The sequence below is a fragment of the Hylobates moloch genome, unplaced genomic scaffold (assembly GCF_009828535.3).
Source record: "Hylobates moloch isolate HMO894 unplaced genomic scaffold, HMol_V3 SCAFFOLD_12, whole genome shotgun sequence".
Classification (NCBI taxonomy): Eukaryota; Metazoa; Chordata; class Mammalia; order Primates; family Hylobatidae; genus Hylobates; species Hylobates moloch.
This window is the reverse complement of record NW_026652287.1, coordinates 91,843,162-91,870,808: the sequence shown is the minus strand read 5'-3', so window position 1 is coordinate 91,870,808 and position 27,647 is coordinate 91,843,162. Positions and strand designations below refer to the sequence as shown.

Here is a 27,647-nt window from a genome sequence, read left to right as displayed (position 1 = left end):
GCAATAATTTTAAACAAGAATAGAAAAGAAAAATCCTAACCAAAAAAGAAATCTACCCAGCAATAATGAAGGAAATCCTTAGAAATCTTGTACTTGCCTAAAAGAACATTACCTTGTGAGCTAAATCTCGTTGAAAATGGAACTTTGATGGAAAAAGTAAACATTGTTTCAAAGCTAACCACATTCGTGTCTTAGCCACATAGCTATTCTTTAAAAATGTACAGAAATGGGGATATCTATCTAACCAGAAATACCAAAGCAGAATGTAGCTATTTCATTGTTTTAGAATTTGATATCTTTTATAAAAGATTTTCTAATAAGATTTCTGAAAAACAAAATCAAAATTAGACACACAACTAGGACTTCCGTAAGTGAAGCAAATGTCATTTAAATCCATTTCTGCCTGTTCTTTTATATTAATTCTTCCTAGACTTATTAAATGCCTTCTTTTGCTTGATTTTCATTTGCTTTCTCTTTTCATCTGTTCTGTTTTCATTTTCTGTCTGAGCTAGATTGGACTTGTGGTCTCTAATTTTAGTATAAGCCTCTCATCTCTCCCTCCTAAATCACTCTATACGTAATTGCTAGAATTTTCCCCCTACAGTACTAGGGCATTCAATATAATAGTCTTCGTGGTCTAATCCAGGTTGTCCTTTCTAGCTGCCCTTCCTCCCACTCTGCATCTGGTCCCCTAAGATCAAGCACAGCCAGTTACTTCCTAGTCCTCAAACTCACCACGCCCACCTTTGTACCATTGCACAGAGCTTTTCTCCAGAGCACTCCTGGTCCTGCATAGAGAGCTCCTTTTCATCGTTCAGTCATAAAGTTAAGCTCCCTTTTCCGATTCTTCCATCTCTTCTGTGGAATTCTGTGATCCTGGACACACCTTGACCTTACTGCAATAGGTACACATTTCAGCTCACAATTTTTTTCTATTGCCCAGTTGAATTTGCAGTTGGAACCCTCATTCTACCTCTTGCTATCTAAGCTCAGACAAATCAGGGTATATTTTTCTATCTTTTCTCTGGAGTTATGTCTAAACCCATGCAGCTTAAAGGGCTTCTACAGACCCAAATGAGATAGGGAATGTGTTCTCAGTCATCACCTATTCTTGGTAGCCTCCACTTGATGCCCATTCTCTGCCTTCTCTCTTCTTTTGATTGTTGGTCCAGACAGGTGACGATAGCATCAGTTTTTTTTTTTTTTTTTTTTTTTTGAGACGGAGTCTCGCTCTGTCGCCCAGGCTTGAGTGCTGTGGCGCAATCTTGGCTCACTGCAAGCTCCACCTCCCAGGTTCACACCATTCTCCTGCCTCAGCCTCCCGAGTAGCTGGGACTACAGGCACCCGCCACCATGCCCGGCTAATTTTTTTGTATTTTTAGTAGAGACGGGGTTTCACCGTGTTAGCCAGGATGGTCTCGATCTCCCAACCTCGTGATCCGCCCACCTCGGCCTCCCAAAGTGCTGGGATTACAGGCGTGAGACACCATGTAGCATCACTCTTATTCTCAGCTTTGAAAGAAAGACCTTCATATTCAGCCAAACTCCCTACTTTGGTGCCCTTCCTGAGCACATGGAAGTGTATATTTCCAGGCAGTGTTGGAAAATGGGAATGTTCAGAGTGCTAGGACTCTTGTCTCTTTTCTGGATTGCTCTCAGAAATAAGAGGCCATTCTGTTAACTCAATGAGGCTGTCTGAGGCCTCCCCGCCCCACCCTGCCCCCCAGATACAGCATGCTGACATTTCTTTTCTGGGGTTGCATTCTTCTATTCTGGGAGCTCTTCATTTTTTGGGGAGTTCATGTCATTCCCCCTTCCCCTGCATACGGACCCTTCTTACAGACCTGGCTGCGTCTAAGTTCCTCAGTTTCTTCTGACTCTTTCTCCTCCCCATACTCTGAGCAGTGTTACTTAGTAGAGAGTGAGACAAGTGCAGGATGGGAGGAGGCATATGGGAAGTCTGTGTCTAACCCCATTTTGTTGTCTCTGAGTTCCCTTGGGGCTACGCTTTTGAAACTCAAAAGCCTTTCCTCTGCTTTTTACTATAATACTGTCTTGCCAAAACCCCATAATACTAAAATGGGGCAAAAGAATGGGGTTCTAAATAAGAAATGGTGTCAATATTTCAAAATATCATCACACTGCAATAGTACTTATTATATTGTTTTAATATAGATTATTTATTTTTAATTTTTATTTTTCTCCTTCCCCAGACCATGAGCTTACATCTTTCCTTTTATTACTCTGTAAATCATGTAATAACACCAGAGAAAAGATGGAAAGTTTGATTTACCGGAATTAGGTATCTTCAGTAGGTAGAATGAGGGTACAGAATATAAACTAAGGCCAGGTGGGGTGGCTCACACATGATGCAAGGAGGGAGGATTGCTTGAGGCCAAGAGTTCAAGGTTACAACGAGCTATGGTCATGCCACTGCAGTCCAGCCTGTCTCTAAATAAAATAAGATAAATTTAAAAAATATAAATTAAGCCGGGCACGGTGGTTCACATCTGTAATCCTACACTCTGGGAGGCCGAGGCGGGTAGATCACTTGAGGTCAGGAGTTCAAGACCATCCTGGCCAACATGGTGAAACTCCGTCTTTACTAAAAACACAAAAATTACCCAGGTGTGATGCACGCCTGTAATCCCAGGTACTCAGGAGGCTAAGGCAGGAGAATTGTTTGAACTTGGGAGGTGGAGGTTGCAGTGATCTGAGATGGTGCCACTGCACTCCAGCCTGGGTGATGGAGTGAAACTGTGGCTCAAAAACAAACAAACTGTATATATATAAAATAATATATATATATAAAATCTACATATATGTAAAATCTACATATGGATGATAGATATATATATAAATTAAATTGAACAATAGAAAAAAATGTGAGCTGAAATATATACCATTGCATTAAATCAAAGTATATTCAGGGTTCCATCAAGGCACAGTACCAGAGAGAGAGAGAGAGTAGGATCTCAGCATCTGGTGAATGAATTGATCAATTACATGATTAATGCTAACAGTTTTCATTTACCCATTGCCTACCATATGCTAGGTACAAGCAAGTCTTCTCGACACTCTTACAAGAAGGCATTTTTTCCCCATTTATACTTGAGGAAAACAACCAAGGCTCAGAGGTAACACCTTTTGTCCCAAATCAAACAAACAGCTGGTGAGTAGCAAATATAAAATTCTAATCCAGATTATGGGTTCGTTTGTGTCCAAATCCTTTATTCTTTCCTCTCGCTCATATTATATAATCAATTTTGTTGAATGTATGAGGTACTTATAGGTGCAAGATCCAGTGTGAGATACGTGTGTGTGTGTTTGTGTGTATGTGTATATATATGTGTGTGTGCATATATATGTATATGTGTATGTATATATGATGAAGTCTCTTGCTTTCTAGGGAATTAAATGTCTTTTCCAATCACCAAAAAAGATTGTTTAAATATATATTTTTGCTGGGGTATTCTTAGAATTTTGGTATTGTCATTTTCTGCGAGGCTATTGATGTTATCTAATATTTACTGCCTTGCTTATTAATAAAAGCCGAATGCACTCTCACAATTTTATACTTAGAATAAGTATGTATTAGAATAAGTAAGTATCTTGGTATATTTATGCCAAATGATGTGATGTAGTTATCATTTAGGCCACTTAGCCATTGGTGGAGATGAAGAAAAGAATAGCTGTGTAAGTTATGTAGGGATAGATGTTTGCTTTTTCTACTGCCTAGCAAGATGGTGGTAGCGATTTTTACAAATAGGTTATATAATTGTGTGTATATTCCAAGCAGCTTGTTTATATTTCCCCCCAGGGTTTAACTTTCTTATATGTCTAAAATACTCTGAGGGGAGAGAGGGAATGCCATAAACTTTTACAATCAGACATTGTCCCTGTTTCCCAGGCAAATTCAATGCACCTTCTGTTGGGTAATTGGAACCTGAGAAGTAACATGAAGTGTTTTTAACAAAACATGAATGAGCTGTATTTATAATGGAATGGCAGAGATTTGGAAACCCAAACTATTTATGTGAGAAAAAGTGATAAAAAGACACAATGAGAGATCAGCATATGTTGACTCAGTTGTAGAATTTGGCATTCGACACGTTAAACATAGGTCAATGTGAGTAAATATTTACAGAAAACTGGTCTCACACCCTTTCTGTTTCTGGGGTAGAGTTCCATTACATTGGCCAGTAATGCACTTTCTTCTTTTCTGGGGCTACTGCTGCTGTTGGGGGTGGTAAACTGAATCATTAAAAATGAGCTGTAAAAAAGTATCTCAGAGTGGTATTTTCTTTTTTCTATTTTGGGTTAATTTGACAGGAAGAGTGCATTTGGGGAGATGTGAGTAAATAGCAATAGCTCATTTTACAACAGGCTGTGAGTCTGCATGTGTGTATTTGTGTGTGTGTGTAAATGTGTCTTTAGAACATCTGCACTCCTCATGTTTTATAAATGCAGTGACCCCACACTTGAAGACACAATAATGAATGATGTCAAGAACCAAAAGCAAAAGCCAAGTTCCATGTTGCTGTGAGGATCCGGTGGCTGTGCTGGGCTGTGCAGTGTGGTAGAAAAGAAGAAGACAACGAGTGATGAAAAAAATCTCTGTGAGCTTTCCCTGCTCATAGTCATTCTTGAAACAATGATTTAGTGAACTTTTTTTACTCATATGAACATATAAATATGCCTTCTGCCCTCTCCACTTCCCTGCCAATCATTCTCATTTCCCACTTTATTGGTTGATTATCATATCTCTAAGAATTCTTGGGTTAGTTTTTTTTTCTTTTTCGTGTGAGAACAGTGGTTCTTAATTTTTTTGGGAGTCACATACTTTTGAGAATCCCATGAATAGTAGAATTTTTCTCTTAAGAAAAATTCATAGGCTGGGTGTGGTGGCTCATACCTGTAATCTCAGCATTTTGGGAGGCTGAGGTGGGAGGATTGTTTGAAGCTAGGAGTTCAAGATCAGCCTGGGCAGCAAAGAAAGACCCTGTGTCTAAAAAAATAAAAAAATAAAATAAATTAGCTGGGTGTGGTGGCACACACCTGTGGTCACAGCTTCTTGGCTGAGGCAGGAGGATCACTTGAATACAGGAGCTCGAGGCTGCAGTGAGCTATGGTCTTGCCACTACACTCCAGCCTGGATGACAAAGGGAGACCCTATATCTTAACAAAAAAAAAAAAAAAAAAAAGAAAGAAAAGAAAAAAGGCAAATTCACAAGGACTCAGAATATCAGGAAGTCCAGAGATTCCCCAGAAGTTCAATCCCCACTGTTCCTTGCCTGCTTATAACACCTTTCACTTGCTACTTGGCAAACTGCTTCTGTTTCTAAGGTCGATTGAGCAAAGATGTCCTGTTTCTTCTGTATGATAAAGAAGCAAAAGAACAGAGCAGGAAAAGTGAGTTCTTTCAGGCTCAGAGTCCCTTGGTAAGAGTCTTTCTCCTATGTTATTCTATGAAGAGTTGTCTAATGGACTCTTCTTTCTACCAGGTAATGATGATACTGATACACTGGAGTAAAAAATGATTACTGAGTTGGTTTTCCAGAAATGAGAATACATTGTGTATAATGCTATGTACCCTTTACCATAGACCATCTTGAACCCAAAGTATATATTTGCAAGATGGCATCCCTATCAGATGAGGTCTGTGGTGACAGAGCTGAAAAAATTAACTGTTTCCTATGGGAATCTTATCTCTGAATAGACAACAGGTCTAGAACTAATAGAAAAAACTAAATGTCTATGTTCCTCAAATAAAGAAACATCTTAAAAATATCATAGGTATTCAAGATTGCATGTCTACTGACTCCAGTTTGAAAAATGCTGATTTATAAAGCCAAAGTATTATTCCAAGAAACTGTTTTTTTGTTCCAATTGTAAGTGGTGAGAGTTCTTTCGTTTTGTGCAATAATGGCTCCCCAAAGACATCTATATTTTAATCTATAAACATGTTACCTTACATGGCAAATGGAACTTTGCAGATGTGATTACGTTTAAGGATCTTGAAACAGGGAGATTATTCAGGTGGGCCCAATCTAATAATCTGAATTCTTATACTTGGAGAATCTTTCCAGGCTTTGGTCAGAGAAAGAGATGTGACGATGGTAGCAGAGTCAGACATGTGCTTCATCACTGGCTTTGAAGAGGGAAGAAGAAGGCTGCAGGCCAAGGAATGCAGCTAGCCTCTAGAAGCTGCAAAGGCAAGAAAGTGGTTTCTCCTCTAGAGCTTCCAGAAAAAGCCCAGGCTGGCTGACACCTTGATTTTAGTCTAGTGAAACCTGTGTCAGGTGTCTGACTTCCAGAACTGTAAGATAATAATTTTTGTTGTTTTAACTCACTAAGTTTGTGGTACTTTGTTAGAGCAGTAATAGAAAATTAATACAGTTTTGTTGTTAAAACTGTACAAGATTTAAAAATATATATTGTTAACATGCAAAAAATAAATAAATAAAATTTACAAAATTCATTACCTCTGAAACGATGTCTCTGGATATTCCAACAGTCCTTGGTTCTGAGAGTGAGAGACACTGCTGTATTTAAATATTTAAGGAGATGCCAGGCACGGTGGCTTACGCCTGTAATTCCAGCACTTTGGGAGGCCGAGGCAGGGGAATTGCTTGAGTCCAGCAGTTGGAGACCAACCTGGGCAACATAGCGAGACCTCCCCTATAAAAAACAAAAAATTAGCTGGGTGTGGTGGTACATGCCTGTAGTCCCTCTGCTCGGGAGGCTGAGGTGGGAGGATCGCTTGAACCCAGGAGATTGAGGCTGCAGTGAGCTATGATCACACCACTGCACTCAGCCTGGAAGACAGAGTGACAAAATTAAATTAATTAAAAATAAACAAATACTTAAGAAACAATTGATAAAAGGATTCATAGATCTTTCTTTTTACCTATGCTTTTTTTGAGCAGATTTGTAAATTATTTAATTCATTGTCTCAAATTTGGTGGGCTTATTTTATGAAATAGGTATCTTTCCTCATATGCCAAGCCACTTTCCCTTATAGTTATTTAAACTAATCATCTCTCAGAGCTCAGATTTCCAATAGTAGCCTATAAATGATGCATCATAGCCTTTAGTAATGCATTTTATAATCATCAGAAGCTGTGCATTTTTTGCATAATTCAAAGTTTTTCTGTTTAGTATTAAAGTAGCAGATTGGTTTATTTGCAGTGAGATTCTTTCATCTAATAAAAACATAGCTAGTTTTTCTAAGTAATACTTTGAACTCTAGCTGTGTTATATCTTGGAATATTTTACTTGTACCCTGTGGAAAAATATGCATCTCATTCAATCATGTTGTCTTCTCTCTGTCTAAATTTATTGATACATTGATTTTAAAAACACTCATACACACACAGAAATAGGGAGAGAGAGAGAATATATACAATAGGTCAAGAAAGAATTTGAGAGGTTACCTCTTTCTTCAGGCAGGACTGTATCTGAAGGATTCTGAATAGCTAAATATCTATCCTAGGAATGGAAATGAAATTTTTTCCCCTAAGGGAGCTCTAAATATATTTCAGTCTGCTCATTTGCAAGAGTCATTTACATTGATTTCCATGAACCATTCCTAGGTCTATTCTTCATATAACCCTTGACTTATCAAAACCTCTCTCCCTCTCTTTCTCGCTCTCTTTCTCCTATTTATTATTCATTCAATTCATACTGAGTGCCTACTCTGGGAATGGTCTTGTGCAAGGCATTATGAGAATCTCTGAGAAGTGAAACATATAGTTCTACCCCAAATAACTTACACTCTACTGGGGAAGCCAGAGTTTGGGCGTAAGGAAAAGTTAAATGACTCCACAAGAGATGCTTATAAGATATCAGACAGTGAAGTGCAAATGAAGGATAATAATAGATAGATATGAGTAATGATGATGGCAGAATAAGCATCTGTTGAGTACCTGCTGTATGCTAGGCCCCTGTGTGTGTTGTCTCTTTTTAATCCTCAACAAACTTTTGAAATAAAGATTTTTATACCCATTTATATAATTACAAAATATTGGATTTGAGTATTCAAACTGACTCAGCTTTATCTGAATCTAAAACTCATGTTCATTTCACTGGGCTACACTTTCTTTGACCTTCACAGAAGGCAATGCAATGCTCCCTGTGGACTGAAATGTTTCTGGAGGAAGTAGCAATTGTTAGATTCCTATATCAAGCATCTACTCTGTGCCAGGCACTTGCTAGATCTGTACTCCCATTGTTAAAAATGAGGAAACTGAGGCACAGAAAGGCCAAGTAACTTGCCCACAGGCACGTATTAAGAAAGTGGTACAGCCACTATATAAATCCCAAATAGTCTGATTCCCAACATAATTCTGCCTCCGCTTTGTGCTGGATATCAGAGACATAATTTTGAGTGGCACAAGAAGGTTTTCTTAGTCCTTATAGAGTAATATGGAAAGAAATGTATATGATGAAGTGTGATAACTATTTTGACAGAGGAAGTAGAATGCTATGGGGATACAGAAAAGTGTTCGTAATCTAGACAAGAAGAAAACAGAGAATGCTTCCAAAAGAGGTTTTAAGTCAAAACCTGAGGGATAACTAGAAGAGAGCCAGGGAAGGAAGAAGGGAAGATGGGCAGTTAGTCACAGCCTATACCCTAACTCAGTGATTCGTTCACAAAGCAGCCAACTGCTTCTATTAACTTCTTCCCCCAATATCCACTGGGTTCACTCCTTAATTTCATTTAGGTCTTTATTCAGATGTCACCTTCTTACTGAGATCTCACCACCCTATTTAAATTACACCACACCCCCACGCTACCAATTTCTCTCCATGGCATTCATTTAACTGCCTATTTTATTTATTTGTTGTTTTTTTAAATTGTCTCTTCCCTCCCATATGAGTATGTGCTCCCTGAGAACAATTTTCTTTCTATTTTCATTGCTATATCTTAAGCACCTAAGACAGTGCTTGCAACATAATAGGCTGTCCATAAATACATTTGGGCTCTCCATAAATACTTTCTGAGTGAATGTTGAGTGGATGAACTAAGAGTTCCATAAATTCCTGACTTCATGATTGCTGTCGCATGTGACTCAGGCATACTTTCACTCAGGTTTCTCAGTAAACACTTCCTGATGTCCTTAGAATGTCATGCTCCATTCCAAATACTCTGGGAGGCCCCAGGCTATGTGGTGGGCAGGTCCCTTTCACCAGGGTGCTTTTTATCTCCCTAAACTCAATAAAACACAAAGAGAATTTTCTCCAACTTTGTGTAGTACAGTGGCTTTTAGTTTCTGTTTCTATCCATCACCTGCACAGTGACAAAGACTCTCTTCTGTGCCAACTTTAGTCAGGGTCCTTTGAAACTTCTTCTCGTCTAGGCTTCTAATTTGGCCTATTGAGCCCCATTTTTGCAAATAGTCCTGCTAAGTCCTTCAAGAATCTCTCATCCTTACCAATTGTTGATTCACTGACCTCCTCACTCTCCTCATTGGGTATAAATCTCCAGCTGTCTTTGCAATAATTAGGAGTTGAGTTCAATCCCTCTCCTCTTTTGCAATAGTCTTGAATAACATCTTGGCTGTTTGTAACAAGTGTGTGGTGCAAAAATTTTTTATTTGGCAATGTTCTTTTTTCAATTTTATTTCCATAAAGTTTATTTCTGCTGGGCATGGTGGCTCACGCCTGTAATCCCAGCACTTTGGGAGGCTGAGGGGGGCGGATCACGAGGTCAGGAGTTGGAGACCAGCTTGGCCAACATGGTGAAACCCCGTCTCTATTAAAAATACAAAAATTAGCCAGATGTGGTGGTGCACGCCTGTAGTCCCAGCTACTCGGGAGGCTGAGGCAGGAGAAACACTTGAACCTGAGAGGCAGAGGTTGACAGTGAGACAAGATCACGCCACTGCACTCCAGCCTGAGCGACAGAGCAAGGCTCCATCTCAAAAAAAAGAATAAATAAATAAATAAATAAAGTTTATTTCTAGATCTCTTTGCTCAATTAGTCCTCTGAATCTCATCCCTGTGGTACCTTCCTGTGTTATGGTGTTTGTCACACTAAAATTTAATAATATGCTTTCTGATTTTTGCTTAATTAATAAGAACTTTGGCGTTTGGTTGACTATATATGTTTAAATATGAGTATACTATAAAAATATTTAATATATCAGAGCCACTATATGTAGCCTTGTTTGTCTATGTCAATAAACTTCTATTATTTTCTCAGGTAGTTTGCTTTATAAACATAGTCTGACAGTTGGTACTTTGCTTCTTTTTTTAATATTCAGATGAAGGTACTGAAGCAGAGATTCCAAAGCCTGTTTTCTGATTGCAACAGAATCTAAAGACCTTAGAGGAGGCTAGAGTAACTCATTTGATCAGAGAGAAAGAGGAGAGAGGAGACAGAGAGAGAGAGAGAAAGAGAGAGAGAATGAGAGACAGACTGAGTAGAATGAGAATATTAGGTGCCTGACTAGGAAACTGCAGAACAAGGTGATTACTCCTTCACCCTTCCCCTCCCCTCATGGAGTTGCCAAAGAGACTTGAAGTTGTATTGTCCTGGTGATGGACCACTGTGGTTATGGTTACTGTATAACTTTTGAAAATAATTTTTGGAATCATTGGTTTGCCAAGTAAAGTCCATTCATGTGCTATTATGTCATTATACCAGCAGAAGAATGGCATACTAGAAATAAAAACTGGAAAGAAAACTTGAAGTTAATGTCTAATTTCTGCCCACGTGATGTGATTGGACCTTCTGTATAATGATGACCATGCTTACAGCAGACTGGGCAGACCAAGGTCAGAACAGCAACCTGCTCCCTGCTATCACTTCTATTATAGTCACCTCATTTCGGCCCTTGGACACAAAGCAAACTTTATCTGGAATTTTCCTAGCTGGTGAGACATCCACTCAAGGATTTTTTTTAGGTCATCTATTTCTTGTTTCTCCAATATGGAGTCAGGAAAAAAATGAATTTAATTATGAGCCTTTTGATTAATCAATTAGATGTTTCCTTGGTCTTTGAGCAGAAAGTTAACATGGAATTCCTGAAGGTCAAATGCATAACTCTGAATAAAATATTGAAGCGGGTTTCAAGTTTCATAACTATTGAATTTTGAGATAAGTGTTTCCATATGTAAAGAAGGAATAACAAGGGTGGAGTGCACAGTAGGAGCAAAAAGTTGCTGAGTCACATAGAGGCTAATGTTCCCACACTAGGATAGGAAGATGTTGGTGCATAGACAACAGTTTGTCTGCGAGTCTTTTCCAGGGTTACTGGGCTGCCTAAACCAAACCACCCCTTCAGGCTTACAATAGTATGATGTTCAGCGATTCAACTCTTAAGACTCTTCCTTTTGACTCATGTCATGCCTTCCCCATAAAGATCATTTCATGAATGGTTTGTCTGTGGTTCAGAGAGAGACATGTAAAAAGCTTAAATAGTACTAGGTAGGGTGTAGGATTAGTGAATTAATTCAACACATATTTATTGAACATACATTATGTGTCAGTCATGTTTTTCTCTAGGAATTGGAAATAGAGTTATGGGTCCCTGCTCCATTGAGCTTCTATTCTAGTGATAACTGGGGAGTGGTGAAGAAGTCAGACATTCAGCAGATAAGTCAATGAACAAACATGATTATTTCTGAAGGTAATGTTTACCAAGGAAATAGGCCTGGGGGTTACCACTGAAAGTGATGAAGGGAAGGTGGAAGTGAAGCATTCCAGGCGGAGGGAGCATCATGTGCAAAAATAGCATGTGCAGATGAGAGTGGCTTCCATCCTTTTTTTGGCAGCTTCAAAGGCTTCTAGGAGCCATGGCAGAAGCTGTGAGACAACCAGAGGGCCCTGAAGTCAGTTGATGTTTCAAATCTAGGGAAACACGAGGGCCCTAGGCAGCATAGCCCTAACTTAAGAAAAAGAGGGTGATTAAACATCTTGTGTCTTCTTTTGCCATTTTTGCTATTTTACCTCCTCTCTCAGTCTCTACCCACTTCTAGGACAATCTCATCTTTAGAGGTAGCTGCAAACAAGTCCCCATGGAAATGCTGAATAAAAGTATTTGAGGAACTTCTGTAAATAACTTTGAGAAATGATACCATAATTTCACTGGGCTTAGAAAAAAGTGCTACACTGTGGAATAATGAGTTTTATTATAGTACGTTAAGCAACTGATTCTCAACTGGGGGTGATTTTGCTCCGCTGTCTCCTTCCCCCAAGAAGGCATTGGTAATGTCTGAAGACACCTATGATTGTCACAACTTGGGACATGAGACATCTAGTGAGTAGAGACCAGAGAGACACCACTAACCATGTGATAGCACACAGAACAGTCTCCCTACGACAAAGAATTATCTAGGCCTGCATAAAATGTTGAATCAAAGCTCTTGTAGTTCTTCTTACCAGCATAGATTTAATCTTTCACATCAGTCTCCGGTGTTGTCAGACTACAGAATGGGTTCCGTTTCTGGAGATTATTAGTCTTCTGGATCCATTATTGGGGCTCAAACCCCGGCTCCTGACTTATCAGAGATGTGACTAAATGTCTGTGTGTGAGACCTTGAGCAAGTTGGTGAGCATTCTGTGTCTCCATTTCCTTATCTGTAAAATGGAGATAATAATAGTCCCTACCTCTCAAAGTTATTTTGAGGAAACTGTGAAGTGATGTATTTGATTATTAACAGGGTCTAGCATACCACGGTCACTCAATAAACATTAAATATTATTATTATTTCCTGCTGCCAAGGCTTGCTTACTGAGATCATGACTGGCAACTATCAGATTTGGGTGGAGATCATCAACATTAGCATACCCTGTCCCACAAATTCATTCTGGATCCTTTATCAGCTAGTGGCAGCAAGTATTTATGGACTGCCCAAATGTATTTAGGAAAAGCCTGTTATGTTGCAAATACTGTCTTAGATGCTTAAGATATAGCAGTGAAAATAACAGAAAAAAATTGTTCTCAGGGAGCATCTATTTGTATGAAAGATAATAGACAAAAAATAAACAACAGTCAAAATATGTAGTTAGGTGAATGTTGGGGAGAGAAATTGGTAGTGTTGGAGGTGTAGTGTAATTTAAATAGGGTGGTGAGGAAAGACCTCCGTAAGAAGGTGACATCTGAGTAAAGACCCAAGTGAAATTAAGGAGTGAACCAAATGGATATCTGGGGGAAGAAGTTAATAGAAGCAATTGGTTGATTTGTGAACCAATCAGAATTAGGTTATGGGCTGTGATTTTGTTGACTAATTGCACATGCTCCTTTCTTCCTTCCCTGGCTCTCTTCTGCTCATTTGGAAACATTCTCTGGTTTTCTTTTTTTTTTTTTTTTTTCTTGTCTAGATTAGAAACACTTTTCTGTATCCCCACAGCATTCTACTTCCTCTATCAAAATAGTTATCACACTTCATCATATAACTTGTTGAATTTTCTTTCCATGTTATTCTAGAAGGACTAAAAAGGGCTTCTTGTGCCCCCAGAAATTATATCTTTGATATCCAGCACAGTTCCAGTAACCTGCCAGGCATCCTGCTGGATAGGGAGAAGGATGAAAAATATGGAGTGGACAGACCTGGTGGAAGTTTCCCCTTGAGTGCAGCAACCTGATGACCCCAGAGAAAAGCAGTAGACACATTTATCTTTGACTTGAAAATAGAGCTGATGTTTTAAAGCCTCAGTAAAGTATCTCAGCTATTTGAAATTTGCATGTGTTGTTGCACCACTGTCTGCTGCAGCTGATTCCTGAAGCATGATTCAAAGTGAATTTGAATTGCCTTTGGTATCTGCTATAAGGCTTATTAGACAGCTTTTGGGGACAGGCCTCAAAGTGAAAAAAGAAGTATAGTCCATTGCTGAGCAAGGAAGAGTATTTGAAACTGGCTTGGTTCAGAAACAGTGGCTACCTCTAAAGTGTCCTTCTCAGAGGCATGCTTAGAGTGACCAGCCATGCAGCAAAGACTTGCCTTTCAACAGCACATGTTATCTGGCAGAAGAACTCTTCATTACAAAGAGCAACAGCTTCCAGTGGCTTTTTCTAGAACTGTCCAGAAGCTTGAGTTTTCTCATTGAAAGATCAGGATCCTAATCTTTTATTAACTCTATGCCTATGCAGTATTTTTTTTCTGTGATTTTTATCATGGAAAGAAAGGAATACGTCTTCTCAATATTTGGATCTTTTTCTTAGATTCCTGCCATCTTTTCGAAGCTTAATGATATGGACAGTTTAAGCCCCATTGTCATATTTGAATTTTCTACTCTCTGAGAATAGTGATTTAAGAGGCTCAACTCTCACAAGAAAAGTCTCTGAGGAAATTGAGCAGAGATATGAAAAATAAATTGTCATTTGTTTATAATAAAATTCAATTCACTTTAATAAATTTTGTATTAGAAGCTGCCAAATCTAGTCTCAGCTTCCTGTTTCTCCTGCAACCTGGACACAAAAGCATTCCATTCAACCTCCCCTTCTAGTGACTGACTTTTTGCCAGGAACTCCCAGCATGCACTGCCATCTGTTCACCTCTCAGCTGTTTGAACCCACCTTCCTTCCTAAATTAATATGAGAAAGCATCTTCTCTATGTCAGTCCTTTCAGCTACTCCTTTATGCAACAGCTAACTCCAATCTAATTCTAAGTATCAGGATTCATCCATAATTCTCTAAGAAGACACAACAGTAACAAAACTGGAAAACCAAACCTATCTAAATATATGTCCCAATCAGCTGCTTAAAAACAGTGCAGCTATCTTAAAGCATGTATTGCAAGCAGAATATCTGAATCCAATTAGATTATTTGATATCAGACCTGAACTGAAGGACTCTTTAGAGGCAAATCGTTTTTCTGTTCTTTTCTTCAACTACTACTGGGCCATCCAGGCCCAAGAGTTCTCAGCTCAAACGTTTTGGGGAGATAAGTTCCGAGATCAATTCAATAGCTGCTCTTTTTTTTTCTTTTCTTTTCTATTTGGCCGTTGGGTAAAATTAGCCACTTGGTTTTTTTTTTTTTTTCTTTTTTTTTTTTTTTTTTTTGAGACAGAGTCTCACTGCGTCATCCCGGCTGGAGTGCAGTGGTGCAATCTCAGCTCACTGCAAGCTCTGCCTCCCTGGTTTATGCCATTCTTCTGTCTCAGCCTCCCAAGTAGCTGGGACTACAGGCACCTGCCACCACGCCCAGCTAATTTTTTTTTTTGTATTTTTAGTAGAGATGGGTTTTCACCATTAGCCAGGATGGTCTTGATCTCCTGACCTCATGATCTGTCTGCCTCGGCCTCCCAAGTGCTGGGATTATAGGTGTGAGCCACTGCACCTGACAGCCACTTTTTTTTTTAATGTCAGGAGCTTCTTATAAATATATCTCTTTCGTATTGTGTCTCTGTCAGGTTTTGGTATCAGAATGATGCTGGCCTCATAGAATGAGTTAGTGAGGACTTTTATTTTAAGGCCAGGCATGGTGGCTCATGCTTGTAATCCCAGCACTTTGGGAGGCCGAGGCAGGCAGATCACCTGAAGTCAGGAGTTCAAGACCAGCCTGGCCAACATGGCGAAACCCTATCTCTACTAAAAAAATATAAAAATTAGCTGAGCGTGGTGGTGGGTGCCTGTAGTCCCAGCTACTTGGGAGACTGAGGCAGGAGAATTGCTCGAGCCTGGGAGGCAGGGGTTGCAGTAAGCTGAGATCGTGCCACGGCACTCCAGCCTGGGTGACAGAGTGAGACTCTGTCTCACAAAAAAAAAGAATGAGATCATATCCTTTGCAGCAACACAGACAGAGTTGGAGGCCATTATCCTAAGTGAATTAATGCAGGAACAGAAAGCGAAATACCACATGTTCTCACTTCTCAGTGGGACCTAAACACTGAGTACATTTGGACACAAAGAATGGAGCAACAGCCACTGGGACCTACTTGAGGGTGGGGGGGTGGGAGAAGGGTGAGGATCCAGAAAACTGCTTATTGAGTACTATGCTTATTACCTGGGTGATGAAATAAACTGTTCACCAAATCCCCGTGATACACAATTACGTATCACTGAACCTAAAAGTAAAAAAAAAAAAAAAGTCTCTTTGGAAATTAGAGAAGACAAGACTGAAGGAAAAGAAAATGGAGGAAAAATCCAACTCTTCTTGGATATTTCTGTCTTCTCTAGAGACACTGTGCAAATAAAGATGAGAAAGGAAAGACACGCAGTTGTAGAAACTGGCTGGGAGAAAACCTAAGTGTATTAGTTTCCTAGGGCTGCTGTAACAAAGTACATGTGGTTCTTGACATCGTTTGGCTGTGTCTCCACCCACCCAAATCTCATCTTGATTTGTCGCTTCTATAATTCCCACATGTTGTAGGAGGGACCCAGTGAGAGATAATTGAATCATGGGGGCAGTTTCCCTTATATTGTTCTCATGGTAGTGAATAAGTCTCACAAGATCTCATGGTTTTATAAGGGAAAATCCCTTTCACTTGGTTCTGATTCTGTCTTGCTGCCTCCATGTAAAACGTGCATTTCACCATCTGCCATGATTGTGAGGCCTCCCCAGCCACGTGGAACTGTGAGTCCATTAAATTTCTTTTACTTTATAAATTACCCAGTCTCGGGCATGTCTTTATCAGCAGTGTGAAAACGGATTAATACAATTCCCAACATATTATGGTTCCACTTACAATTTTTCAACTTTATGATGGTGCAAAAGTGACACATTAAGTATCTACATCTGGATAAATCCTTTATAGGTTGAAAATATTGTGACATAACCCCATCATAAGTTGAGGGGCATCTGTGCTACAAACTGGGTGGCTTAAACAACAGAAATGTATTGACTCACAGTTCTGGTGGCTGGAAGTCCAAGAGCACAGTATTGGCAGATTTGGTTCCTTCTGAAGCCTGTAAGGGAGAATCTGTTTCATGTCTCTTTCCTAGCTCCTGGGGATTTTCTGTCGATTTTTGGGATTCTTTGGCTTTAGATACGTCACCCCAATTTCTGCATTGATATCCACATGGCATTCTCCCTGTGTGTGTGTATCTTCTTCTGTGTGCAAATTTCCCCTTTTTAGTAAGGACACAGTCCATCGTCCTATTGGATTAGGGCACTCCTTAATGACCCCATGTTAACCTGATCATTGGCAAAGACCCTATTTCCAAGTAAAGTTACATTTGCAGGTATTGGGAGTTAGCATGTCAACATATTTTAGGGGGAAATAATTCAATGCATAACACTAGAATTGACTGGAGCTGAATAAGGCCATTGTCTTCTTTCTGAATTGAAACTTTAATAATGGAGGAGGTTTCAGGCTGCTTAGTTGTATAGATTGCAGCATGAATGTCTTTCGTTGCTTAGCATTCTCATCAATCCACCAAGGCATACTCTGCTCTCTTCTACATGTCTTACATTGCATTGTTTCTTATATAAATTTAAAAAAATTATTTTGTTGCTATCAGTGTAATTTTTTCCCAGAAAATGGCTACATATGGGATGTGGCAAAGATAAAATAAAACGCAATTTTAAGCACAAGAAATTGATCCAAGTCTTATAGTACTTAGGAGTGTAGAAAATAGGAGTTGCTTTGGGTCTTCACTGGCTATTTTTCCAGAGTTTCCCTACCCACTGTCATGCACACATCTACAAGACGCTAAAGCACTCACATGCATTCACGTGCAGAAACTCATACATATACCGAAACGTGTAGTTTTCCAACAGAAGTTCTTACATTGGCTCTAGACAAGACTACCTGAGCATTGGCTCCAATTCCTCCTATATGGCAGTAACTCCCTTCATATTTCATTTGTTTTTAATTTAAAAAATAATTACCTCTTACTGGCAGATGACTAAATGCCCAACCACCTGTATGCCAGCAGTAGAGCAAGAACAAGATAAATTGCTACTGGCTTCCCCAAAAGAAAATCTACTTTATCTCAAACAGCTGAATTGCCAGGTGGAGTTGAGTAAACTGTGGGGTTGCAACACAGTTGAGGCACAAAGTTCACCACTAACGTAAAACAGCCAACTCAGTTCTGCTTTTTAATGTCTTCTAAACTGACGGAACTGAGCAATATAAACAAGAGTGAAGCAATAGCCTCAGACAACTAATGAGTGAACAGCTATTTTATCATGTTTATGTGAAGAATACAATTTTATCTACTTGCCCCCAAATTTATTGGGAAATAAAGGCCAAGAAGAGAAAAACTTTGTGGAAATTATTAAAGAAATATTGTTTATTTCCGGCTAGGTGAAATGATTCACAGTCTTACAGAGTTAGAAAGACCTTTTAGAGAGCAACTAATTCCAGCTGCTTGTTTTCTTAGGTAAGGACACAGGAACTTGGGTAAATTAAATGGCATGAAGCTGGTTTAATGCAAAGTTTAGAGAGTTTTGGATTTAAGTCTCTTTGTATAATGGAGATAAAAATACATAGGTTATATGTTTTTATGAGGATTAAGTGAGAGAACACAGAGTTCCCAACTTGTCACTTTGTGAGTTACCTTCCCTCCTTTGACCAGGTTCACCTAGCTAATTAGTTACAGAGAAAAGATAATCTGTCATTTCTTAGTTCACTGTCACCTCTGCCTACTGTTATCTTGGTGTATGTAGGACAGGATTCCTGAAATCCTCAAACGAATGAACTTTATGGTTAAACTAAAAACATCTTTTCAGTTTGTTGTTACCAACGGCCCTACCAACAACTTTTACCAGAGCTGCTAATAATTAACCGAAGGGAATGACTGGATGGAAACTTTGTTCTGGCATCCCCAGAGTGTACCTTGCCAGAAGTGGCGTGAGAGGCAGCCAGATTAAGAAAGAGAAGGAAAAGCCAGAAGCCTGCAAACACACGCATGTGCAATTGAACATCTTGGCTCTTGGACACTCAGAGCTGCAAGACATCGAAGTGCTTTCTTCATTTGTATATTTACAGATTCGGGACTTCATCAGGGCCCAAACTCAGAGCGGTAGACCAGTGCCCTGGGTTTTCTCAGTGGCATCTTTTGCTCAGTAAATTCATTAGTGACTTTCTGTAGCCTTACCCGGATCACAATCTCTGTTTTAACACTGTGACCTTAGTAGGGGGTCTCACAAAGTGGATTTTGGAAGAGAATGGAGAGAAATGGAGTGGGGAATCATGGTGTTTGAGCATCAAGCATTGTACTGTTGATGATCTGGTGCTTGGCATCTCTTTGTAAAGGTGGAAGATCAAAGAATACTTAAATTAGATATGAAAATAGAAGGAAAAACTAGCAACCCCTAACTTCTCTCTAAAACACTAGTGATGAAGAAATTATTTGCTATGTGCCAGTCATAGGCAGCTAGTGAGGGCTGCTTTTGTGGCTCTTTCACTGTTATTTTCCATGCATGAGTTTGGATTAGGTAGAGCTGCCATGTTGTTGGAAGCTGTCTCTTTCCCAGAAAGGATTAGAATTCTGCTCCATCATTTTGTCAAAAAAGCCAGTAATTTTTCTCACCTAGTTTCAGAATAAGAGGTCAAAATGTGCTAGGGCAACATGAGTTGTTAGCCTTCCAAGCCATCAAATATTCAGAGGCTGTCATAGCCAGCAACAAATCCCCCGGGCCCAGAATTGTGCAGAAGGTGTTCCGTGATTCCTGGTTGAACAAATGAGTGATGGAAGAGGCTACTTGTGAAGACAGTTGCCCTTGATTTAGATGACTTTCACCAACCTTGGCTAGTTGAGTAGATATATTTATGGTATCCTGTTAAATTCTTTATTTACAATATCCTGTTAGAGTCTGTCTTCTAAATCCAGACATCCAAGAAAACAAGCCAAAATTACTGAAGAAACAAATAAGATGATTGACTTAATTTCAGTTTTGCAATTGAAATTAAATATTCTATTCTAAAGTTGTAGAGAAGTAAGTTGGACTCTCCTCTTGTTGCAAACAAAGATATTAATATTCCCATCGTAGGGTTGTTGTGAGGATTAATGAGTTGGTACATGTTTAGAACAGTGTCTGCCAATAAAAAGGGCTCTGTAAATGTTAGATATTTTTTATTAATTTTAATGTCATGGTTTGAGCATGCTTTTAGGCTAGCTTTTCAATCTTTTTCTAATTTCTCATATAGACAAGCATATATATAGTTTTTGCATAAATGCATACATGTTATCTCACACATATAATTATATATTATTTAGAGAAGTATATTAAAACTTTTGCTTAGCTTCTACTTCCCTCTCTTTCCTCCTTTGCACCCCTCTCTGCCATGTAACTCTTGTTTGTGACTTAATATGTACTTTTACATTGTTCCCCTTGCTCATATCATATATACACATTTTACACTTACACACATGTATAAGGGAAGTTTTGTTATTTTTTTATGAGCATTGCATAATGTATACTTTCTGCATCTCTTTTTTCATGTAAAGCGTAACTGTACAGAAATCTCTTATAAGTAGAAATTTAGCTCTAATGAGTCTAACTCTTTGGAATTGCTGCCTAATAATCCATGGTGTGGATGAGCTGTTACCTATTCAGACATCCCCTATTGACTGGCATTTACTTTGATCCCTGTCCCTTCTCCTTTCCTTGCTGTTATAAACACTGACATTAGGTGCCCTTTTACACATGCTCTATGTAATATTGGTCTGGGAGAGTTGCCAAGGAGAGAGATTGCAGGGTTAAATGGTGCATGTATCTTCAGTTTTTTTATGTCTGCTGAGAAATGGCTTTCCAAAACAGTTTTTACAATTAAATTTTTCTCAGCATGTATGAACATCCATTTTGCCATATACCTACCACTAATAGAGGTTATTGGTCATTTCAATTTTTTCCAGTCTGATGGATATAAAAATATATATATCATTGTAACTTTAATTTACATTTCCCTGACTATGATTTAATGTGAGAATATTTTCATTTGCTTGTTGGTTATTGCCCCTATGTAAATTTCCTATTTGAATTCTTTATCCTTTTTTTCCATTAGTTTATTGTCTTTGTTTTTGTCAATTTGTAAAACAAAACAAAAAACACAAAAAACCCAACTGTTGTTGATGCCACAAATATTTCCAAACCTATCATTAGTCTACTGAACTTGTTGTGGAATCTTTCTTTTAACAAAATGTTTTAAATTCTTAAACGATCAAGTAAGTCTGTCTTTTCTTTTATATCTTCTCCATTTGGACAAGAAAGCCTCCTTCCACCTAATAGATTATACATATATGTATATATGATATGCTAGATTTTCTCGAAGTATTTATTTTTTACAGTTGTCTTTAATCCAGAAGGCATTTCTTTTTGTAAATGGCATAACATTGGGGTTTGTTAAAAAAATCAGTTGAGTAGCTAGTTGTGCCATAATCAATCAAATACATATATAAATGTGTATGTATATATGTATTCATATATGTATGTGTATTTCCATATATGTACATGGATATATCCATATGTGTGTGTATATGTATATCCATGTATTATGGATGTGGAATATACTTTCACTGGAAGAAGTCTGGTTCAGTTTGAGAAGAAGGTGTTGAGTATGGTGTCACAGGATCAAAATATTTGAAAGAGAGAATTTGGAAGCTAAGGTTAATTTGGAATCTATAATTGCATGTAGCTTTCTTCCCCTCCACAACAGATTCAATTCTCTCAGACTCCTGAATCAAATGGCTGGTGGAGCCCATAAGTAGTAGTAGAAGTCAGTGAAACTAAATAGAAGATCAATAATTGTATATGCACATACATATATTAATATATGTATATATAATACATGTATGTATGTGGAAATGTATACATGTATATATAATACATATATAGAGAATAAACATATACATATATGGAGATTATACACACAGAGATTAAATATATACACATAGAGATTAAATATATACATATATATCTCTATATGTATGTGGTATATACATATATGTCTCTATATGTATGTGGTATATACATATATTCATATATATATATCTGGTATATACATATAGAGATATACATACCTTACATATGGAAATATATATATGGGGTGTGTGTGTGTGCACGCATATAGTAAACATATATATATACACACCCACACCATATGTATGGATGTATGGATATATATGATATATATATGTGTATCTATAATCTCCATATACATATGTGTTTATTTTCAATACATACATATAGTCCGGGCATGGCATGGTGGCTCACACCTGTAATCCCAGCACTTTGGGAGGCTGAGGCGGGTGGATCACTTGAGGCCAAGAGTTCAAGACCAGCCTGGCCAACATGGTGAAACCCCGTCTTTACTAAAAATACAAAAATTAGCTGAACATCATGGCACATGACTGTAATCCCAGCTACTTGAGAGGCTGAAGCATGAGAATCACTTGAACCCGGGAGGCAAAGGTTGCATTGAGCCGAGATTGTGCCACTGCACTCCGGCTTGGGCGACAGAATGAGACTCTGTCTCAAAAAGAAAAAAAATGTATAGATATATATCTATGTATACAATTCCACATACATACATGTATGTGTGTGTGTGTGTATATATATATATATATATACACACATTCATATATATGTGTGTGTATCTATACATTCATATATATATGTGTGTATATACAATTGTTGATCCCCTATTTAGTTTCACTGACTTCTGCTACTGCTTATGGGCTCCACCAGCTATTTGATTCAGGAGTCTAAGAGAGACTTGAATTGGTTGTGGAAGGGAAGAAAACTATGAGCAATTATAGATTCTAAATTAACCTTAGCTTCTAAATTCTCTCTTTTAAATATTTTGATCCTGTGACATTATACTGACCCTCAAAGTGAGCCACAGTCTTTTCCAGTGGATGCATCTCTTGTATCACTTAATATGACTAGCCATTAGAGAAGTTTCTTTGTGTTCAATTAGATACTAAAGACTCTATGCATCTCATGACCATGTACTCTTTCTGTAGTAAGTAGCTAGAGAAAGCAGCAGGGTACCATGTTGCTTATCAGAGAAATTAATATATCCATCTTCTCTCCCCTCATTTCTTTTGCTCAAATGAAATTTGGTATTTTGATAACTGAGACACAATTTTACTTGTATCTGTATTTTGATAACTGGACACAATTTTACTATATCTATACTAAAATTTGAATATCAGTTATGGGGATTTGCTAGCAATTATGCCAACAAAATAGTAGAATTACATCCACGCATATCAAAAAAGCACGACTGACATATTTAGAAACATCTCCTATTAATCCAGGTTCATTTCAACCTGAATTCTATTTAAAGTCATGAAAAAAAAGCAAGACACAACAATTATTTAATCTGAAATGTGATGTACAGTAATGATTCTCCTTCATCCTAGGACAACACATTTCATACGTGTAAGTGACTAAAGGGCAATGACTCTTTATGGATTTTCCCTTTGGTGACCTTTACAAAAAGTCTAAGGTAAAGTTCTAACTCATTTCATTCCACCTCCCCCTCACTGCTCTAAAAGAAGTATTGGGGAGGTGTCATTTCTACAAATCAAGTTCTGACTCAGTGCCAAAAAATTTTTAAGGAACAGAATTCTATATGCAGATTGCCTAGCCCAAGACAACTTTATAGTCACCAGGGCATTTTTTTTGGAGATGGGAGGGTGCGGTTCACTGTTAAATTTTATTATTTTATGAAACACAGCCTTTTCTCTTTTTTTTTCTGTACTTGAGAAAGCAGATTTGCTTTTTGTCATCACATGAACTTATGGAATCATAGAATCTTAGGATTGTAAGGGACATTATAATGTAGCCAACATTAGAAATCAGCTGCTTTAAACGCTTGCTAAATGCTCCCACTCCCCAACCCTGCTGCATTTTTTTTTTCCTTTAGCTGAGAATTGATTTAAGGGAAGGCAAGATTCTGTGAATGCCTGAACTGTGTTTCATGTCCTACTTCTGTCTTCCTCTGCACTTTGTTTAAATGACTTTGCCAGGAGGACTTTCCAGAGGTGGGGTTTTGTTCTTGAACACATGTGAGAACGCATTCTTGCCCTACATTCTGAGGGGAGGTGATCTCGGCAGGGATTTTTTTGCTCATGGAAGAAAAGTATATGAGTGCATTTTTTTCTACTGGGCACAGCTGGTAGTTCCCTACTGACTGGTGTTTGCTTTGAAGTCACGTAGCAAAGGGGGTTTCTGCCAATGTTTACTCATTACACATTCAAATATGACACCCTGACGCCCATTCACAGTAGAACTTCAATGTTGCTAGCCGATTCTCTTGCCAGAAACAGGAAGTTTATTCCCAGAGTGAAAGTTGCTCTCTTTGCAAATGCAGAGGGTTCAGTGCTCAACAGTCATAGTTGAGAATTGTTGATTTTTAAATATTAAATTTATTGAATTATTTAATTTTTACATGATTTAAGTGGACTGCTTGGCTCATTATACCTAAAATAATTCTTAGTCAGTACTGCATTTATTAAAGAATAACTTTATGCTACAAGGAAGGGAGGTTGACAACCACTTTATACATCATTACCCTGATAGAACTCAAATAATTTTATGCCTATTTGGGGCCCCTCCCTGTGAAAGGATGATATACACCTGCCATACTGCATGTGGGCAATGCTGTGACTTGCTTTGGCCAATGAAATAAGGGTGAAAGCCACTTTCTATCAGAAGCCCTAGAAGCCAGTGTGAAGTCCATCAATTGCACTTTTCACACTGCCACATTACTGGCAATGATCCAGATAGAGGCTGTTCTGTCAGCTAAGTCCTAGAGTAAACACAAAGCAGACCAAACCCACAGCAGACAAGGAACATGAACAAGAAATCCAGCTTTATTATAGTGAGCTCCAGAGATCTGAAGGCCATCTATTACTGCAATACAACCTAGCTCATTCTGACCAATGAAGATTGTACGTTGGAAAGAGCAGAAAGATCCTAAGATAAATTCTGGATCTGTCATTAAATAATGATGCGAACTTGGACGTTTGGAAAGTACCAATGACTTTGACAACTTGAACCTCAGTTTCCTCTTGTGAGAAATGGACATAATAACCATTCCCTTCTTGATCGTACAGAACGGTATGGGGCTAAAATCACATCATTTATGTTATAAATAGTACACTGGAAAGAACTATTGCCTATATAAAAGTAAAGCACTACAATTATAATTTGCTCTTTTAGTGAGTTGCATGTACTGATCTTCACCTCTTTTCAACTTTCTAGTAAATACATGTTCTGAAGTGTATCCTCATTATAAAGTTTTAGAAGTAATCAAACACAGGTAGTCATACTTTCCTGAGAATGGCACTCCTGACTATAGTGGGCCATTCTTTTTTAAAAATCCAGCTTTGAGATGAATGGATACACGTGGATTGCTGCTGAGACATATGGGATATATGGACACTTGCCTGGCCAGGCCAATCTGCCCGACTATCTTTTCTGAGCCATGAGCATATCATGTTCTGGCCAAACTGCTTTTGCATTCTGAAAGAACATTGTAACAGACAGAGAATACTGTTATATTATTTATTTTACCAGGAAGAATTAGATAGTGAAAAGAGCATTAGCTTTAGAAACAGGCAGACTCAGCACATAGTAGTCACTCAATAAATATTTGTTGAATAAATAAACAAATCAGTTCAAATCTCACCAATGATTTCTAACTGTGTGGTCTTGTGCAAGATATTTAACCTCTTTGAGTCTCAATTTTCTTATAATTCCTACCTCAAAAAGTTTTTTTTCTTTAAAGATTAAGGAAATGGTAGATATACAAGGTCTATCAAAGTACCTAGTATAGATTGAATAAATGTGAACCTTTAGTTAATTAGCCATGTTCTTTTCTGGAGTGGGTGACCAATTTATAGAAAAAAAGAGTGGGCTTTAGGGCTTGTTTGCAGGGCTTCATTGGTGAATGAAGTCTCTAGATTCCTTCCGAAAAAATCAATAACATTTTGACAAGACTATACCTTCTTTGCCACAGAAGCAATACCACATAAGTGCACCCAAGGAAAGCATTTCAAATGCTTTTGATACACAAAAGCTTCAAGGACTCTGCCTTTGAAAAGCTTTCCTAACAAAAGGAACCACACAGCCTCCCGTGGCCTGGTTTCTAGATTGGTTTTCCATCTCCTCTCAACCGTACTGCCTTTATCTCTCAGTTCCTGTATCTGCCTCTTTAATATACTTGCAGGTGCTTGAAAGACTCTTCTGCAGGTGTTTCTTAGTATCAAACTTAGGTATTTATATGAGCAACAAAAAGGTAGATGGCAAACTTTTAACTGATCTGCATCAACAAAGGAAGAAGAGAAGAAGCATTGGCCGGAAGCCTATTATATACATGCTGCTTTTCCAGATATTTATCATTTCATTTAATCCTTACAGCAGCTCTGTGAGATACATGGCTTTATTTATTTATTTTTGCTGTGCTGATTTTAAAATGAGGATAACAAAATACAAAGAAGTTTAGGAACTTGTTCAAGGTCACATAACTAGTAAGTGGCGTAGCTGGGAGTTGAATGCCAGTCTGTTTTTTTCCAAAATCATGTTCTTTTCCTCACATTACCCTTCCTCACTGTTTACCGACTATTCACTACCTCAATGCATGATGCAGCAAAGACGTCTGACAGCTTGCTGTGTTGTGGAGAGAGCCTTCAGAGCCAGGGGACCTGGGTTCTTGCACTGATAATGTCGTTTACTAACTATGTGGCCTTGGGCAGGTTACTTATCATCTCTGAGCTGCAAGTCCTTCATTAGTAAAAAGAGAAAAATTACCTCTTTCAAGGCAATGCCATTGTGAGAACAAGAGACAGTATACGTAGAGTGCCTGGCATAGGGGAGACATTCAATTAATGGAAGTTACTGATTTAGGCTTCCTTCACACACTTGGCAGGCTGTATTTGAAACTCCCATTTTCCATGACCCCCCAATTTACTTATACAACCATATCTTTTCTCCAGCCCTACTGTTTCACTTTTGTCTCCTATAAATGCTATGCTTTCTGACCACCTGTATTAGTCCATTTTCACGCTGCTGATAAAGACATACCCAAGACTGGGCGATTTACAAAATAAAGAGGTTTAAAGTACTTACTGTTCCACATGTCTGGGAAGGCCTCTCAATCATGGTGGAAGGTGAAAGGCACATCTCATATGGCAGCGAACAAAATAAGAGAGGTTGTGCAGGGAAACTCCCCTTTATAAAACCATCGGATCTCATGAGACTTATTCACTATCATTCACTTATTATTATTGTTACCCTTAATAAATGAATCCCTGAATAGGATGACGAATTCTACATAGCTGTACCTAATAAGTGTCCAATGGGTGAAACAGATATGAGTATTTGAAAGGAGGTGAAAGCAGGGAGATTGTTTTCTTGTTAAAGTAACTGGGACAAGACTGAAACTTAATCACTAGACACTGTAAAGTCCACCAGGGCAGAGATTGGGCCTGCATTTCTTTTTCTTAGCATTGTCTTTTTAGGACCTAGGACAATGGGTAGCAAGCACAAAATGGGTGTTGAATAAGACTGTGTTGATTGAATAAAGGGAAGTTTGCTCTTAAAAGATGGATTTTGAATGAGTATAAAGGAGGCTGAAGGAATGCAAAAGGTGACTTGAAAAGGTAGGGTGGTGATATGGTTTGGCCATGTCACCACCCAAATCTCATCTTGAATTCCCATGTGTTGTGGGAGGTACCCAGTGGGAGGTAATTTAATCATGGGGGCGGGTCTTTCCTGTGCTGTTCTCGTGATAGTGAAT

General features: G+C 38.4%; 1 long non-coding RNA gene across 2 annotated transcripts in view; it reads right to left on the bottom strand.

Moving 5' to 3' along the window:
- Positions 1-27,647, bottom strand: part of LOC131380861 (uncharacterized) — a 55,898-nt gene that overhangs the window by 5,592 nt on the left and 22,659 nt on the right. The window contains exons 2-3 of one of the 2 annotated variants that reach the window (XR_009209101.1): positions 4,916-6,681; positions 566-2,451 (exon numbers count right to left, since the gene is read on the bottom strand). This is a non-coding gene — a long non-coding RNA (uncharacterized LOC131380861). Of the gene's footprint in view, positions 1-565; positions 2,452-4,915; positions 6,682-27,647 lie in introns of those variants that run through there. The other variant, XR_009209102.1, reaches the window with a different exon arrangement.